Below are 17,014 nucleotides of genomic sequence, written 5' to 3' on the forward strand. Positions count from 1 at the left end.
TGGCTCCTGACTTTCCGCATAAGCCTACCATGGGAAACCTTGTCAAATGCCTTACTAAAATCCATGTACACTACATCCACTGCTCTACCCTCATCTACATGCTTGGTCACCTCCTCGAAGAATTCAATAAGACTTGTAAGGCAAGACTTACCCTTCACAAATCCGTGCTGGCTGTCCCTAATCAAGCAGTGTCTTTCCAGATACTCATAAATCCTATCCCTCAGTACCCTTTCCATTACTTTGCCTACCACAGAAGTAAGACTAACAGGCCTGTAATTCCCGGGGTTATCCCTATTCCCTTTTTTGAACAGGGGCACAACATTCGCTACTCTCCAGTCCCCTGGTACCACTCCCTTTGCCAGTGAAGACGAGAAGATCATTGCCAACGGTACTGCAATTTCCTCTCTTGCTTCCCACATAATCCTAGGATATATCCCGTCAGGCCCGGGGGACTTTCCTCAAGTTGTTCAAAATGTCCAACACATCTTCCTTCCTAACAGGTATCTCTTCTAGCTTACCAGTCCATTTCACACTCTCCTCTTCTACAATACGGTCCCTCTCGTTCGTAAATACTGAAGAGAAGTACTTGTTCAAGACCTCTCCTATCTCTTCCGACTCAATACAGAGTCTCCCACTACTGTCCTTGATCGGACCTACCCTCGTTCTCGTCATTCTCAGGTTTCTCACATACGCATAAAATGCCTTGGGGTTATCCTTGATCCTATCCGCCAACGATTTTTCATGCCCTCTCTTAGCTCTCCTAATCCCTTTCTTCAGGTCCCTTCTGGCTATCCTGTATCCCTCCACTGCTCTGTCTGAATCCTGTTTCCTCAACCTTATGTTAGCCTCCTTCTTCCTCTTTACCAGACATTCAACCTCTCTCGTCAACCAAGGCTCCCTCACACGACCATTTCTTTCCTGCCTGATAGGTACATACATATCATGGACACGTCGTATCTGCTCTTTGAAAAAGTTCCACATTTCCTCCACATCCTTCCCTGACAGCCTATGCTCCCCACGTATGCTCCTCAAATCCTGCCTTACAGCATCGTAATTTCCCTTCCCCCAATTATAAAATCTACCTTGTTGTGCGCACCTATCTCTCTCCATAACCCAGGTGAAAGTCACAGAATTGTGGTCACCATCACCAAAATGTTCACCCACTAACAAGCCCACCACTTGTCCCGGTTCATTACCGAGTACCAAATCCAATATGGCCTCCCCTCTGGTCGGACAATCTACATACTGTGTTAGAAAAGCTTCCTGGACACACTGCACAAACACCGCCCCATTCAATCTATTTGATCTAAAGAGCTTCCAATCAATATTTGGGAAGTTGAAATCGCTCATGACTACTACCCTGTGGCTTCTGCACCTTTCCAAAATCTGTTTCCCAATCTGTTTCTCCATATCTCTGCTGCTATTGGGGGGCCTATAGTAAACACCCAACAAGGTGACTGCTCCTTTCCTATTTCTGACTTCAGCCCATTCTACCTCCAAAGGCAGATCTCCCTTGAAATGCCTTTCTGCAGCCATTATACCATTTCTAATTAGCAACGCCACACCCCATCCTTTTTTACCACCCTCCCTAATCTTACTGAAACATCTGTAACCAGGAACCTCCAACAACCATTCCTGTCCCTCTTCTATCAACGTTTCCGTGATGGCCACAATATCGTAGTCCCAAGTACCGATCCACGCCTCAAGTTCACCCACCTTATTTCTGATACTCCTTGCGTTGAAGTATACACACTTGAACCCATCTCTGTGTCTGCAAGTATTCCCTGTCAGTGCTAACTTTTCCATAGCCTCCCTACATTCTTGGACATCCTGAAAAACAGCTAACCTACTTGCTGGACTACAAGTCCGGATTCCATCCCCCTGCCAAATTAGTTTAACCCCCCCCCCGAAGAGTGCTAGCAAACCTACCTCCCAGGATATTTTTTAGATTAGATTAGATTAGATTACTTACAGTGTGGAAACAGGCACTTTGGCCCAATAAGTCCACACCGACCCGCCGAAGCGCACCCACCCAGACCCATTCCCCTACATTTACCCCTGCACCTAACACTACAGGCAATTTAGCGTGGCCAATTCTCCTGACCTGCACATTTTTGGAGCGTGGGAGGAAACCGGAGCACCCGGAGGAAACCCACGCAGACACGGGGAGAATGTGCAAACTGCACACAGTCGGTCGCCTGAGGCGGGAATTGAACCCGGGTCTCTGGCGCTGTGAGGCAGCAGTGCTAACCACTGTGCCACCGTGCCGCCCACTAATTAGCAACGCCACACCCCCTCCTTTTTTACCACCCTCCCTAATCTGGTTCAGGTGCAACCCGTCCTGCTTGTACAGGTCCCACCTTCCCCAGAATGCAGTCCAATTGTCCAAATACCTGAAACCCTCCTTCCTACACCATCCTTGCAGCCACGTGTTCAACTGCACGCTCTCCCTAATTCTTTCCTCACTGTCACGTGGCACCAGCAACAACCCAGAGATGACGACTCTGTCCGTCCTAGCTTTTAGCTTCCAGCCTAACTCCCTGAGCTCCTGAATGACCTCCCCACTCCTCTTCCTACCAATGTGCACCACGACTTCTGGCTGCACACCCTCCCCCTTAAGGATTCTGAAGACACGGTCCGAGACGTCTCAGACCCTGGCACCTGGGAGGCAACAAACCAACCGAGAGTCTCGCCCATGTCCACAGAACCGTCTGTCCCTCTAACTATAGAGTCTCCTATAACTAGCGCTCTCCTCCTCTCCCCCTTTATAGAGTCTCCTATAACTAGCGCTCTCCTCCTCTCCCCCTTTCCCTTCTGAGCCTCAGAGCCGGAGCTCGTGCCAGAGACCCGGTCACTGTAGCTTACCCCTGGTAGGCCGTCCCCCCCCAAACGTATCCAAAGCGGTATACTTATTGTTGAGGGGAACGACCACAGGGGATCCCTGCACTGCCTGCTTCCTCCCCTTCCCACCTCTAACTGTTAACCCAGCTACCTCTGTTCTCTGGCGTAACTATGTCCCTGTAGCTTCTATCTATCACCCTCTCAGCCTCTCGAATAATTCTCAGTTCATCCAACTCCAGAGTCTGCAGATATGTAGACTGGTTAAGCAAGTGGGCAAAAAAGTTGGCAGATGGAATATAATATGGGAAAATGTGAGGTTATGAACTTTGGCAGGAAGAACAGAAGAGCTGACTATTATTTAAATGGAGAAAGACTGCAGAAAACTACAGAGTAGAGGGATTTGGGCATCCTCGTCCACGAATTGCAAAAAGCTAGCATCCAAGTTAAGCGGGTAATAGCAAAAAGAAATGTTGACATTTATTTCAAAGAGAATGCAGTATATAACTTGGGAGGTTTTGCAAAAACTATACAAGGCACTAAGAATAGTATGAGGAGAAAGTGAGGTCTGCAGATGCTGGAGATCAGAGCTGGAAATGTGTTGCTGGAAAAGCGCAGCAGGTCAGGCAGCATCCAGGGAACAGGAGAATCGACGTTTCGGGCATAAGCCCTTCCTGAAGAAGGGCTTATGCCCGAAACGTCGATTCTCCTGTTACCTGGATGCTGCCTGACCTGCTGCGCTTTTCCAGCAACACATTTCCAACTAAGAATAGTATGAACAATTTTGGGGCTCTTATCGAAGGAAAGATATACTGGCATTGGAGGCAGTCCAGAGAAGGTTCACTAGCGTGATATCTGGTATGGAAGGGCTGTCTTACAAGGAGAGGTTGACTAGGTTGGACTTGTCCTCCTTGAATTTCGAAGTATGAGTAGTGGCCTTCTTGAAACATACTTAGGGGACCTGACAGGACACATGCAGCAAACTTCTTTCCCCTCTTTAAGATTCTAGGACTAGAGGACAGAATCTCAGAGTAAGAGGTTGCACATTTAAGACAGAGATGAAAAGTAATTTCTTCCCTGAGAGGTTAATTAGTCTGTGGAATTCTTTATTGCAGAGGGTTGTTGAGGTTGGATCAAGTGTGTTCAAGGCTGAGATAGGCAGATTTTTGACTCATAAGGAAATCAAGGATTATTGAAGAAAGCCATGGAAGTGGAGATCAGGGTTATCAGAAAAGCCATGATCCCATTGGCTGGTAGAGCAGACTCGATGGGCTGAATGACCTACTTCTGCTTCTACATCTTCTGGTTTTATTGCACAACTGTTGACTCCAATTAATTGGATCAATGTTATTACTTACACGGCAGGAAATACAGAAAACATTGTTGGTGACAATTTTTCTCCTCTCCCATGTGGTTCAGAATTATAGAAATAAGTGCAAATGCAAGCATGCTGGGCTGATTCTCTGTAATCCCCTTACCCAAACAAAAACACTGGGAAATAAATGCCTTCTTGGTTGAGTTAGTAGCATTTCACTGGATTTGGCTCTACTATCAAAACTGTACTTTTATACACAGGAGAAGACTCAAACAAGTCTGTCTCTTTTACAGCAGGCAATGCCACTTTCACATGATTTTCCTGTTGTGGTGATTGTAATGAGGTCAGCCAGCTGGGCCTCATAGAATATGAGTTCCCTGATTGGGGCTGTTAATCTGGTCCAATCACAGACTCCTGGCTGACAGATATAAATAGGAGTGTTAGATTCGTACACCTTGAGTCTCTCACTGTGTCTCTCACCTGCACACACACACATGGGTGCTGGAAAAAAATAAATAAACAGGAGTGTTGCTCCTGGGCCTGTCCAAACTGGCCATAAACAGGTCCAGGCAGCGGGCTGTGGAGGGGGTCGTTAGGGCCGACTGCCTGCCCCTCTTCCGCGGTTATGTTAGGGCCCGGGTGTCCTTGGAGAAGGAGCACGCGGCTTCCACCAACACCCTGGAGTTGTTCAGGGAGAGGTGGGTGCCGCAGGGAGTGGAGTGCATTATTTCCCCCTCCAACTCTATTTTGATTTAACCTCTGCCCTCTCCTTCACTGTTTGATCACACAGCATTGCCCTTTGATGTGAAGGGCACTGCTTGTCACTGGCCACTCAGGTGTTTCCTTTCTTCCTGGTGGTGGAAATTTGAATAAAGTTTTGTGCACCTTGTGTCTTTCACTGTGTCTCACACCTGCACACACACACCATGGGTGTTGGGGAAAAGAATAAGCACTACCGCAGTAAAAAAATAAAAAAAACAGGAGTGTTCCAACGCTATTTTGATTTAATCCCTGCCTCCCCTTCACTGTTTGATCATGCAGCATTGCCCTTTGATGTGAGGGGCACTGCTTGTCACTGGCCACTTGGGGTGTTCTCTTTTTTACCTGGTGGTGGAAATTAAATAAAGATTTGTACAGTTTGTGTCTTTCACTGTGTGTCACACTGCACACACACAACATGGGTGCTGGGGAAAAAATAAGAACTACCGCAGTTAGATATCCTAACCTAATAGAGTCCCATTTACCAGCACTTGGCCCATATCCCTCTAAACTCTTCCAATTCATACACCCATCCAGATATCTTTTAAATATTGTAATCGTGCCAGCCTCCAAACCTTCCCGTGGCAGTTCATTCCATACACGCACCACCCTTTGCATGAAAACGCTGCTCCTTAGTTCTCTTTTAAATTTTTCCCCTCTCATACTAAGGCCATGCCTTCCAGTTTTGGATTGCCCCAACCCAGGGAAAAGACCTTGTCTATTTAATCTATCCATGCCCCTCATGATTTTATAAATCTGTATAAAGTCACCCCTCATTCTCCAATTATCCAGGGAAAACAGCCTCAGTCTATTCAGTTTCTTCTTATAGCTCAAACCCTCCAAAGCAGGCAACATCCTTGTAAATCGTTTCTGAACTCTTTCAGGTTTCACAACATCCTTCCAATTGGAGGGAGACCAGAATTGCACACAATATTCCAATAGTGGCCTATCCAAAGTCCTGTACAGTTGCAACATGACCTCCCAACTCTTATATTCAGTGCTCTGACCAATAAAGGAAAGCATACTAAATACCTTCTTCACTATTCTATCTACCTGCAATCCAAGGTCTCTCTGTTCAGCAACATTCCCCAGAACCTTACCATTAAGTAGATGAGTCCTGTCCTGACTTGCCTTTCAAAAATGCAGCACATCACATTTATCTAAATTAAACTCCATCTGCCAGTCCACAGCCCATTGGCGATTCTGATCAAGATCCCATTTTACTCTGAGATAACCTTCTTTGCAGTCCACTACACCTCCAACTTTGGTGTTATCTGCAAACTTACTAACTATACCTCCTATGTTCACATTCAAATAATTTATATAAATGACGAAAAGCAGTGGATCCAGCACCAATCCTTGCGGCACATGACTGGTCACAGACCTCCAGTCTGAAGAGTAACCCTCCACCACCACCCTCTGTCTTCTACCTTCGAGCCAGTTCTGTATCCAAATAGCTAATTCTCCCTGTCATTCCATGTGATCTAACCTTGTTAGCCAGTCTACCATGAGGAGCTTTATCAAACGCCTTATTGAAGTCCATATTGATCACATCTATTGCTCTGCCCTCATGAATCCTCTTTGTTACTTCTTCAAAACACTCAATCAAGTTAGTGAGATATGAGTTCCCATGCACAAACCCATGTTAACCATCCCTAATTAGTCCTTGCCTTTCCAAATACATATAAATCCTGTCCCTCAGGATTCCCTCCAACATTTGTCACCACCAATGTCAGGCTCACTAGTCTACAGTTCCCTGGCTTTTCCTTACCACCTTTCTTAAACAGTGGCACCACGTTAGCCAACCTCCAGTCATCCGGTACCTCACCTGTGACTACTGATGAGATTAGATTACTTACAGTGTGGAATTAGGCCCTTTGGCCCAACAAGTCCACACCGACCTTCAGAAGAGCAACCCATCCAGACCCATTCCCCTACATTTACCCCTTCACCTAACACTACGGACAATTTAGCATGGCCAATTCACCTAACCTGCACATTTTTGGACTGTGGAAGGAAACCGGTGCACCCAGAGTAAACCCACGCAGACACTGGGAGAATGTGCAAACTCCACACAGTCACCTGAGGCGGGAATTGAACCCGGGTCTCTGGTGCTGTGAGGCAGCAGTGCTAACCACTGTGCCACTGTGCCGCCCACTGATCCTCCTCGGTAAGAGACCCAGCAATAACTTCCTAGCTTCCCATAGAGTTTGAGTGTACACATGATCAGGTCCTGGGGATTTATCTACTTTTATGCGTTTTAAGACATCCAGCACCTCCTCCTCTCTAATTTGGAAATTTTTCATGATGTCACCATCGATATCCCCACACTCTATGTCTTCACGTCCTTCTCCACAGTAAACATTGATGCAAAATACTCGTTTAATATCTCCCCCATCTCCTGTGGTTCCTCACATAGGCTGCCTTGTTGATCTTTGAGGGGCCCTGTTTTCTCCCTAGTTACCCTTTTGTCCTTACTTTATTTGTAGAATCCCTTTGGATTCTCCTTAATCCTATTTGCCAAAGCTACCGCATGTCCCCTTTTTGCCCTCTTGATTTCCCTCTTATGTATACTCCTACTGCCTTTATACTTTTCGAAGGATTAAAACTGTACTTCTAAACAACTTCTAAAACAACATTTTCCAAACTGACAACCCTGCCTTTGTGCAACCAAAACAGTTTCTGAAGCTAATACCCCAAAATGTTTTTCTCTCTCCACATTTTCAAAATAAGTTTCCTAATTAGTGTCCACACCATATCCTATTTGCCACATTCCAATGCATACAGAAACCAATTTAAATTCCCATCATTTCAAACCAATTTGAATAAATTCATGCTGGACTTCACATTATGTCAATATTGTGTTCTTAACTTGCACAACCGTAAGAAAGATAATTTATTTATTAAATTGATCAAATGAGATTTCCATCCTCAAAACACTTGTGGAATCTTTAGCAACCTCATCAAACAATTTTTTAATATGGAAGATGGAACTGAAACAACTGACCAAAATAATTATGAATTTGGAAATCAGTTATTCACAAGAAGATTCAAAGTTCCAAAACAATGCAACAGCATATAAAATAGTAATTGCTGCTCCTGGAATTGAAAGAAATCACCTCTAACACCTAAAATACCTCAAAAAAGGAGTAGCTGTTACAGCCACAATTTTTTCCCGTTCTCCATCATTCTTTCTTGATTATATGTTTTATTGAGATATGTCTCCTGATTAAACTTAAAATATAAGCCATAAGTATTAATTTAACCTGGAGCAATGTTTTGTTGAGGAATAAGACAGTGCTATTTTCTGGGTCTGTAGACTGAAAGAAGCAAAAATGGCTTTTAGTAGAGTGATATGCTCTTCTTGTCGGATATGGGACATTTGGGAGAGTTTACAAGTTACTGACGATGATATCTGCAATAAATGCCGCTGGTTGCAAATCCTATCAGATCGAATGGATTGGTTGGAGAGACAGTTAGAGACAATAAGGAATTTACAAGAGCAATGGTATGTGATGGATGGCAGTTATAGGAAGGGGGAAAAGTCACACATAGAGTCACATACTGGCAGGGAGATTTGCTAAAGCTGTTTGGGAGTATTTAAACTAGTAAGGTGGCGGTGTGTGACCCAGGGAAGTAGTGAGGAAAGACACCGGTGCAGTTGAGAACAAAGGCAAGTCGAACAGTCAGGGCAAGCAGGGACAAAGCAGAGAACAAGGTAGGACTGATAAATTAAACTGCATTTATTTCAATGCAAGAGGCCTAACAGGGAATGCAAATGAACGCAGGGCATGGTTAGAAACATGGGACTGGGCTATCATAGCAATTACAGAAACATGGCTCAAGGATAGACAGAACTGGCAGCGTAATATTCCACGATACAAATGTTACAGGAAGGACAGAAAGGGAGGCAAGAGAGGAGGGGGAGTGGTGTTTTTGATAAGGGATAGCATTGATGAGGGAGGATATTCCTGGAAAAACATCCAGGGAAGTTATTTGGGTGGAACTGAGAAATAAGAAAGGGATGATCACCTTATTAGGATTGTATTATAGATCCCCTAATAGTCAGAGGGAAATTGAGAAACTAATTTGTAAGGCGATCTCCGTTTTCTGTAAGAATAATACGGTGGTTATGGTAGGGGATTTTAACTTTTCAAACATAGACTGGGACTGCCATAGTGTTAAGGGTTTAGATGGAGAGAAACTTGTTAAGTGTGTACAAGACAATTTTCTGATTCAGTATGTGGATGTACCTACTCGAGAAGGTGCAAAACCTGACCTACTCTTGGGAAATAAGGCAGGGCAGTGTGACTGAGGTGTCAGTGGGGGAGCACTTTGAGGCCAGAGACCATAATTCTATTTGTTTTAAAAGAGTGATGGAAAAGAATAGACCAGATCTAAAAGTTGAAGCTCTAAATTGAAGAAAGGCCAACTTTGACGGTATTAGGCAAGAACTTTCAAAAGTTGATTGGGACAGATTTTTGCAGGTAAATGGACGGCTGGAAAATGGGAAGCCTTCAGATATAAGATAGCAAGAATCCAGAGACAGTATATTCCTGTTAGGGTGAAAGGAAAGGCTGGTAGGTATAGGGAATGCTGGATGACTACAGACATTGAGGATTTGGTTTAAGAAAAAGAAGGAAGTATATGTAAGTTTTTTTTAGATTAGATTAGATTACAGTGTGGAAACAGGCCCTTCGGCCCAACAAGTCCACACTGACCCGCCGAAGCGCAACCCACCCATACCCCTACATTTACCCCTTACCTAACACTACGGGCAATTTAGCATGGCCAATTCACCTGACCTGCACATCTTTGGACTGTGGGAGGAAACCAGAGCACCCGGAGGAAACCCACGCAGACACGGGGAGAATGTGCAACAGTCAGTCGCCTGAGGTGGGAATTGAACCCGGGTCTCAGGCGCTGTGAGGCAGCAGTGCTAACCACTGTGCCACCGTGCCGCCCACTCCCTATAGATCGAGTGAATCCTTAGAAGAGTATAAAGGCAGTAGGAGTATACTTAAGAGGGAAATCAGGAGGGCAAAAAGGGGACATGAGATAGCTTTGGCAAACAGAATTAAGGAGAATCCAAAGGGCTTTTACAAATACATTAAGGACAAAAGCGTAACTAGGGAGAGAATAGGGCCCCTCAAAGGTCAGCAAGGCTGCCTTTGTGTGAGGCGGCAGGAGACAGGGGAGATATTAAACAAGTACTTTTCATCAGTATTTACTGTGGAAAAGGGAGATACAGAATGTAGGCAAATAGATGGTAACATCTTGAAAAATGTCCAAATTACACAGGAGGAAGTGCTGGATGTCTTGAAATGCATAAGAGTAGATAAATACCCAGGACCTAATCAGGTGTACTCTCGAACTCAGTGGGAAGCTAGGGAAGTGATTGCTGTGCCCCTTGCTGAGATATTTGTATCATCAATAGTCACAGGTGAGGTGCTGGAAGACTGGAGGTTGGCTAACGTGGTGCCACTGTTTAAGAAGGGTGGTAAGGACAAGCCAGGGAACTATAGACCAGTGAGTCTGACATCGGTGGTGGGCAATTTGTTGGAGAGAATCCTGAGGGACAGGATGTACATGTATTTGGAAAGGCAAGGACTGATTAGGGATAGTCAACATGGCTTTGTGGTTGGGAAATCATGTCTCACAACCTTGAGTTTTTTGAAGATGTAACAAAGAGGATTGATGAGGGCAGAACAATAGATGTGATCTATGTGGACTTCATTAAGGCGTTAGACAAGGTTCCACGTGGGAGACTGGTTAGCAAGGTTAGATCTCATGGAATACAGGGAGAACTAGACATTAGGATACAGAACTGGCTCAAAGGTAGAAGACAGAGGGTGATGGTGGAGGGTTGTTTTTCAGACTGGAGGCCTGTGACCAGTGGAGTGCCACAAGGATTGGTGCTGGGTCCACTACTTTCTTTCATTTATATAAACGATTTGGAGGTGAGCTTAAGAGGTTTAGTTAAGTTTGCTGATGACACCAATATTGGAGGTATAGTGGACAGCAAAGAAGGTTACCTCAGATTACAACAGGATCTTGATCAGATGGGCCAATGGGCTGAGAAGTGGCAGATGGAGTTTAATTCAGATAAATGTGAGGTGCTGCATTTTGGGAAAGCAAATCTTAGCAGGACTTATACACTTAACGGTCAGGTCCGAGGGAGTGTTGCTGAACAAAAAGACCTTGGAGTTCAGGTTCATAGCTCCTTGAAAGTGGAGTCACAGGTAGATAGGATAGTGACGAAAGTGATTGGTATGCTTTCCTTTATTGGTCAGAGTATTGAGTACAGAAGTTGGGAGGTCATGTTGCAGATTGGTTAGGCCACTGTTGGAATATTGCTCACAATTCTGGTCTCCTTCCTATCAGAAAGATATGTGAAATTTGACAGGGTTCAGAAAAGATTTACAAGGTAGTTGCCAGAGTTGGAGAATTTGAGCTATAGGGAATACACTGGGGCTGTTTTCCCTGGAGTGTTGGAGACTGAGGGGTGACCTTATAGAGGTTTACAAAATCATGAGAGGCATGGATAGGATAAATAGACAAAGTCTTTTCCCTGGGGTGGGCGGGTCCAGAACTAAAGGACATAGATTTATGGTGAGAGGTGTAAGATATAAGAGACCTAAGGGGCATCCTTTTCACGCAGAGGGTGGTGTGCGGAATGCGCACCAGAGGAAGTGGTGGAGGTTGGTACGATTGCAACATTTAAAAGGCATTTGGATGGGTATATGAATAGGAAGGGTTGGAGGGATATGGGCCGGGTTCTGCCAGGTGAGATTAGATTGGGTTGGGATATCTGGTCAACATGGACGGGTTGGACTGAATGTTCGGTTTCCGTGCTCTGCATCTCTATGAGTCTATATCATAATGTATGCATACCAAGTATGATTACATCCAAACACACATACAGATCTCTCTCTTGGGCAGATGATGAACACCTTTGATGACTTTCTTCCCTTCACAAAGCTTTGGGCCATGAAGTGACTAAACAGTCCAATGCTGGATCTGCACAATCTGCCACAGGTTGGGAAATGGTGTTTGAACAGGGTGGGTGTTTTGTCTCATACACAAGCACACAGAGGCAAACAAAATACAAATAATTCAAACTAAATGGGGCTTGAAATCATTGAAACTAAAAGTAAGCAAATATGCTTGGCTTTTGGAAAGTTTGATATTAATTGGACATCCTCAATTGGAAGCAATTCAGTCTCAGTCTGTCCTAATGTCCGCCTTCACTGTCCATAAGGATGAACTTTAATTTGCCCATGTGCTGCCTAAACTGGGATTATAAACTGTTGACAATAAAAACAGCAGACTCACTCTCTGCTACATCAGAAATCAATTCCCTCTTCAAATATTTTGACTTATAAGATGTAAAGGATAGCAAAGAGCTGAGTTCCAAACTCAACTAATATTTTCTGAAGAGAAGAATGTCTAATTGCAAATTTCGGTCGAGTTAAACCAGTGTTGAAAGTGGGGGCGGAGTTGAGCATATGTGGCCTTTCTGTTATGTGCCACATTATGTTAAAAGGATCAATCTGAGATTCTCTAGAGGTGCCAACATGTCAGAATTGTTATTTGCCAGCAGAGACAGCGCATGAAAAGTAGTTCAGTATATTTTCTAACTGAATTCCACAGATCATTTTCCACTTCCAAAATGCAATGATACATTATTCTATGCTGCTTTTTATAATACTGTGGCAAGGCTAATTTCTGTAACAAGCTGACCTCTTGGTTTCACCACAAGCTCCTTGGGATATTTTGCAATGTTAAAGGTGCTATACAAAGTACAAACTGTTGCTGTCACAAAGCAACAGCTGTGTTGCATTTTTGGATTTATTCGAACCCATAACTTCATGTGTTTAACAATTCCAAAAGCAATTTTGACATCAAATGTGAATGTCTTCCAACGTGTTATTCTAGTTAAAATGTTCCATGAAACAGCTTACAGTTTTAATCATATTTATACAAAATCTCATTTAATAATGCAACCTCTATCACAGCAATTTTCATTTTTTTCATAGGTGGGTGGTGGGTGATCCTCTGCAAATATTCACAGACGGTGCTGGGGCCTCCTGCAAATATTGGCATACTCCTGGGAACTCCTGCAAACACTGGCGTACTTCTATGGAGCTCTGTCCAAACTTCGAAAGATGTTGTCAGCTAGCCAAAGAAAATTAGTGCCATCAGCTGCTCTCAAACCAGCAGAAATAATGTTTTAGTCAATTAGAAGTACAGAAAAATTAAAACATTTTACAAAAGGAAAAGAATCTGATAACTTTGCAATTCTCCAGAATTTACTTATAAACTTCCTAAGATCTACAAAAACCTTGTTTCACTTTTGACACTATAGTCAAACACACCTCCTTTCACCTGATGTGGTATTATTATATTGTTTTTTATAATGTTAAAAAATTGGGATATTGTGATGTTGAACAAACTAACAGACATTTATTACAACTAAACATTATATATGAACGTCACATTCCATGCCTGGGCTAACACTAAGCTAATAGTTTAATAAAACAGCATGCTTCCATTGCAGTGTCAGGCTTCAAATAACCCAAGGTAAGATGGAGTAAGAGATCTTTATGCACTCAGGTTACATGCTATTATGTACTGATAATATCGTGAGAATGTCTCTTAAAGATGAATTAAAGTACTGGCCGTGAGACCAAACTCAACAAGTAGTATTTGTTCATTACGTAAATCTTTATAAAGCTGCAGTCAGAGTTCAAGGATATAAGTTGATCCAACAAACTTGGTATTAATTTAATCTTATAAAGTGTCTATAGAAAAGTTTATCTTATCATAATTGTAAATGGATCTGAACTGGATAATAAACCTGACAACTAAATAAGCAAATTAGAGAGGCTATTCCACAGGCTCTCTGTGTATGTTCAGAACACAACATATGTTCTCCATTTGACACTCGTGTTTTGATGTTAGGTTAGAACAGGGATTTTTTAAATGGAGTTCATAACTCTGATAATGAACATCAGATGAAGGGCCTTCGCCCGAAATGTCGATTTCACTGCTCCTTGGATGCTGCCTGAACTGCTGTGCTCTTCCAGCACCACTAATCCAGAATCTGGTTTCCAGCATCTGCAGTCATTGTTTTTACCTACCTAATAAACATCCACAGTACAATTTCACCTCGAGCCAGCTTTCTACATGCATCCGTATCACTATAACCAACTCTATGTTTAACATCAGCTGGATTTCAATACTGGAAGTGAAGGAACAAAATACTTTGCATGTATCATTCAAGAGGTAGCCAGTGAATGATAAAGCGATGAATTATTAATGGGTTTGCATTCACATATCATTGAGATGATCTAAAACCAGACTGGGAGTGTAGTAAACACATAAGCAATTTTGTTAGAGCATTGCTCATGGTCAGTAATTGACTTTATTGAGAGTAAGGTTGTATAAACTGGTATGATCATGGATTTAGTTGCAATGGGGCAGCCATGCGTATAATATTAGTGTAATGGGGGGGTCTCTTAGAAAGAAGTACTTTTTGGGAGAGTCAAAGAGCGTGAGAGATCTGAGAGGGACTGGGTCTGTGGAATGGGAATAGCTTTGAGTTGGCATTCTGGAAACACTGAGACAGGTCCTGAAATTTGTGTTCACTGGAAGAGGCAAAGGGGTGGAAAGTGGAAGCTGCTATATTATCATTTTAAGCAGTCTTACATAAAAATGTAGGGAGTAAATCTGAAACATGAGCAGTATGTCAAGAAAAGATAACAAACAGATACTTTGGATTCTCTGGAGGAAGATGGCTGAAAAAAAACCATTTTGCATAATAGCTTTAATGTTGTAAAATGTCCCAATGCAGTTACAGGATCATTAGCAAACAAAATTTGACACATAACTACATCAGGAAATATGTTGAAGAGGTAGGTTTTCAGAAGCCTTTTTATGAAAGGCTCAATACTCATTTAATATTATAATTTTGCTCAATATTCTTATATTTGAAATTTGTCTCAACATTTAAATAAATTTTATCTTGAACTAATTTTCCTTAAAATCGAGTTTATACGTTTCAACATTGCCATGGTAATTGGGAATCCTGATGAGGTGAATTGTATTTCAGATCAGTAAATTAATGATGAGTAATAGATACATTCATTTGATATGTAATCCCAATACTCATTCCCTTGCCTAATGTAATTGTTTCATGTATTTGTTTGCAAAATGTGAAAAGTTTATTTTTCATTGTTGAGGGTTTTACTTTTTTGATTACTGGATAGTGAAATGAGACACTGCACATGTAAAATACACTTAGAGTCATAGAGATATACAGCAGGAAAACAGACCCTTTCATCCAACTTGTCCATGCTGACCAGATATCCTAAATAAATCTAGTCCCATTTGACAGCATTTGGCCCATATCTCTCTAACTTCTTCCTATTCGTATATCCATCCAGATGTCTTTTAAATGTTGCTTCCTCTGTAAGTTCATTCCATATACACACTACCCTTGGGTCTCTTTTGAATCTTGCCCCTCTCACCAACTATGCAGTCTAGTTTTGGATTCCCCCAACCTGGGGAAAGGTCCACGGCTATTTACCCTATCCATGCCCCTCATGATTTTATAAACTTCTATAAGATCACCCCTCAGCCTCCAACGGTCCAGGGAAAAGAGCCTCAGCCTATTCAACATCTCGCTCTAGCTCAAATCCTCCTACTTGGCAACTTCCTTGTAAATCTTTTCTGAACCCTTTCAAGTTTCACAACATCCTTCCCATAACAGGGGAGACCAGATGCATGCAGTATTCCAATAGTGGCCTAACCTATACAGTTGCAACATAATCTCCCAACTCCTATACTCAATGCACTGACCAATAAAGGCCTTCTTCATTATTCTATCTACCTGCAGCTCCATTTTCAAGAAACTATGGACCTGCACTCCAAGGTCTCTTTGTTCAGCAACTCTCCCCAGGATCTTATAATTGAGTGTACAATGCTTATGCCTGAAACATCGATGCTCCTGCTCCTTGGTGCTTTGCCAGCACCACACTCTTTGATCTCCAGTATCTGCAGTCCTCACTTTCTCTTAGTGTACAAGTCCTGCCCTGATTAGCCTTTCGAAAATGCAGCACATCACATTTATCTAAATTAAACTCCATCTGGCACTCTTCAGTACATTAGCCCATCTGATCAAGGTCCCATTGTACTCTGAGGTAACCTCCTTTGCAGTCCAATACACCTCCAACTTTACTAACCATACCTCCTATGTTCACATCCAAATCATTTATATAAATAACTAAAAGCAGTGGACCCAGCACCCATCCTTGTGGCACATCACTGGTCACATTGCTCCAACCTGAAAAGCAAGCCTCCATCACTACGCTCTGTCTTCTACCTTCAAGCCAGTTTTGTATCCACATAGCTAGTTCTCCCACTGTCCAAAGATGTGCAGGTTTGGTGGATTGACTACACTGAATTGCCCACAATATCCAGGGATGCGTCAGTTAGGTTGAGTTTGGGTGGGATTCTCTTTGGAGATTTGGTGTGGACTTGTTGGGTCGAATGAAGACCCTCCCCGAAAGATCGATTCTCCTGCTCCTCGGATGCTGTCTGACCTGCTGTGCTTTTCCAGCACCCCACTCTCGACTCTGATCTCCAGCATCTGCAGTCCTCACTATCTCCTTGTTGGAAATGTGTTGCTGGAAAAGCGCAGCAGGTCAGGCAACATCCAAGGAGCAGGAAAATCGACGTTTCAGGCATGAGCCCTTCTTCAGGAATGAGGAAAGCGTGTCCAACAGGCTAAGATAAAAGGTAGGGAGGAGGAACGTTGGAAATGCGATAGGTGGAAGGAGGTCAAGGTGAGGGTGATAGGCCGGAGTGGGGATAGGGGTGGAGAGGTCAGGAAGAAGATTGCAGGTTAGGAAGACGGTGCTGAGTTCGAGGGATTTGACTGAGACAAGGTGGGGGGAGGGGTTATGAGGAAACTGGAGAAATCTGAGTTCATCCCTTGTGGTTGGAGGGTTCATAGGCGGAAGATGAGACACTCTTCCTCCAACCGTCGTGTTGCTATGGTCTGGCGATGGAGGAGTCCAAGGACCTGCATGTCCTTGG

General features: G+C 43.3%; 1 protein-coding gene across 4 annotated transcripts in view; it reads right to left on the reverse strand.

Moving 5' to 3' along the window:
* slc38a6 (solute carrier family 38 member 6) overlaps nt 1-17,014 on the reverse strand; it is a 144,960-nt gene that overhangs the window by 61,477 nt on the left and 66,469 nt on the right. The window contains exon 16 of one of the 4 annotated variants that reach the window (XR_006312723.1): nt 12,899-13,090. The exons of 2 other annotated variants lie outside the window; for them this stretch is intronic. The gene's annotated coding sequence lies outside the window, so the exon portion shown is untranslated. Of the gene's footprint in view, nt 1-12,898; nt 13,091-17,014 lie in introns of those variants that run through there. One more of the 4 variants, XR_006312720.1, reaches the window with a different exon arrangement.

Source organism: Chiloscyllium plagiosum, chromosome 10 (genome assembly GCF_004010195.1).
Source record: "Chiloscyllium plagiosum isolate BGI_BamShark_2017 chromosome 10, ASM401019v2, whole genome shotgun sequence".
NCBI classification, from domain to species: domain Eukaryota; kingdom Metazoa; phylum Chordata; class Chondrichthyes; order Orectolobiformes; family Hemiscylliidae; genus Chiloscyllium; species Chiloscyllium plagiosum.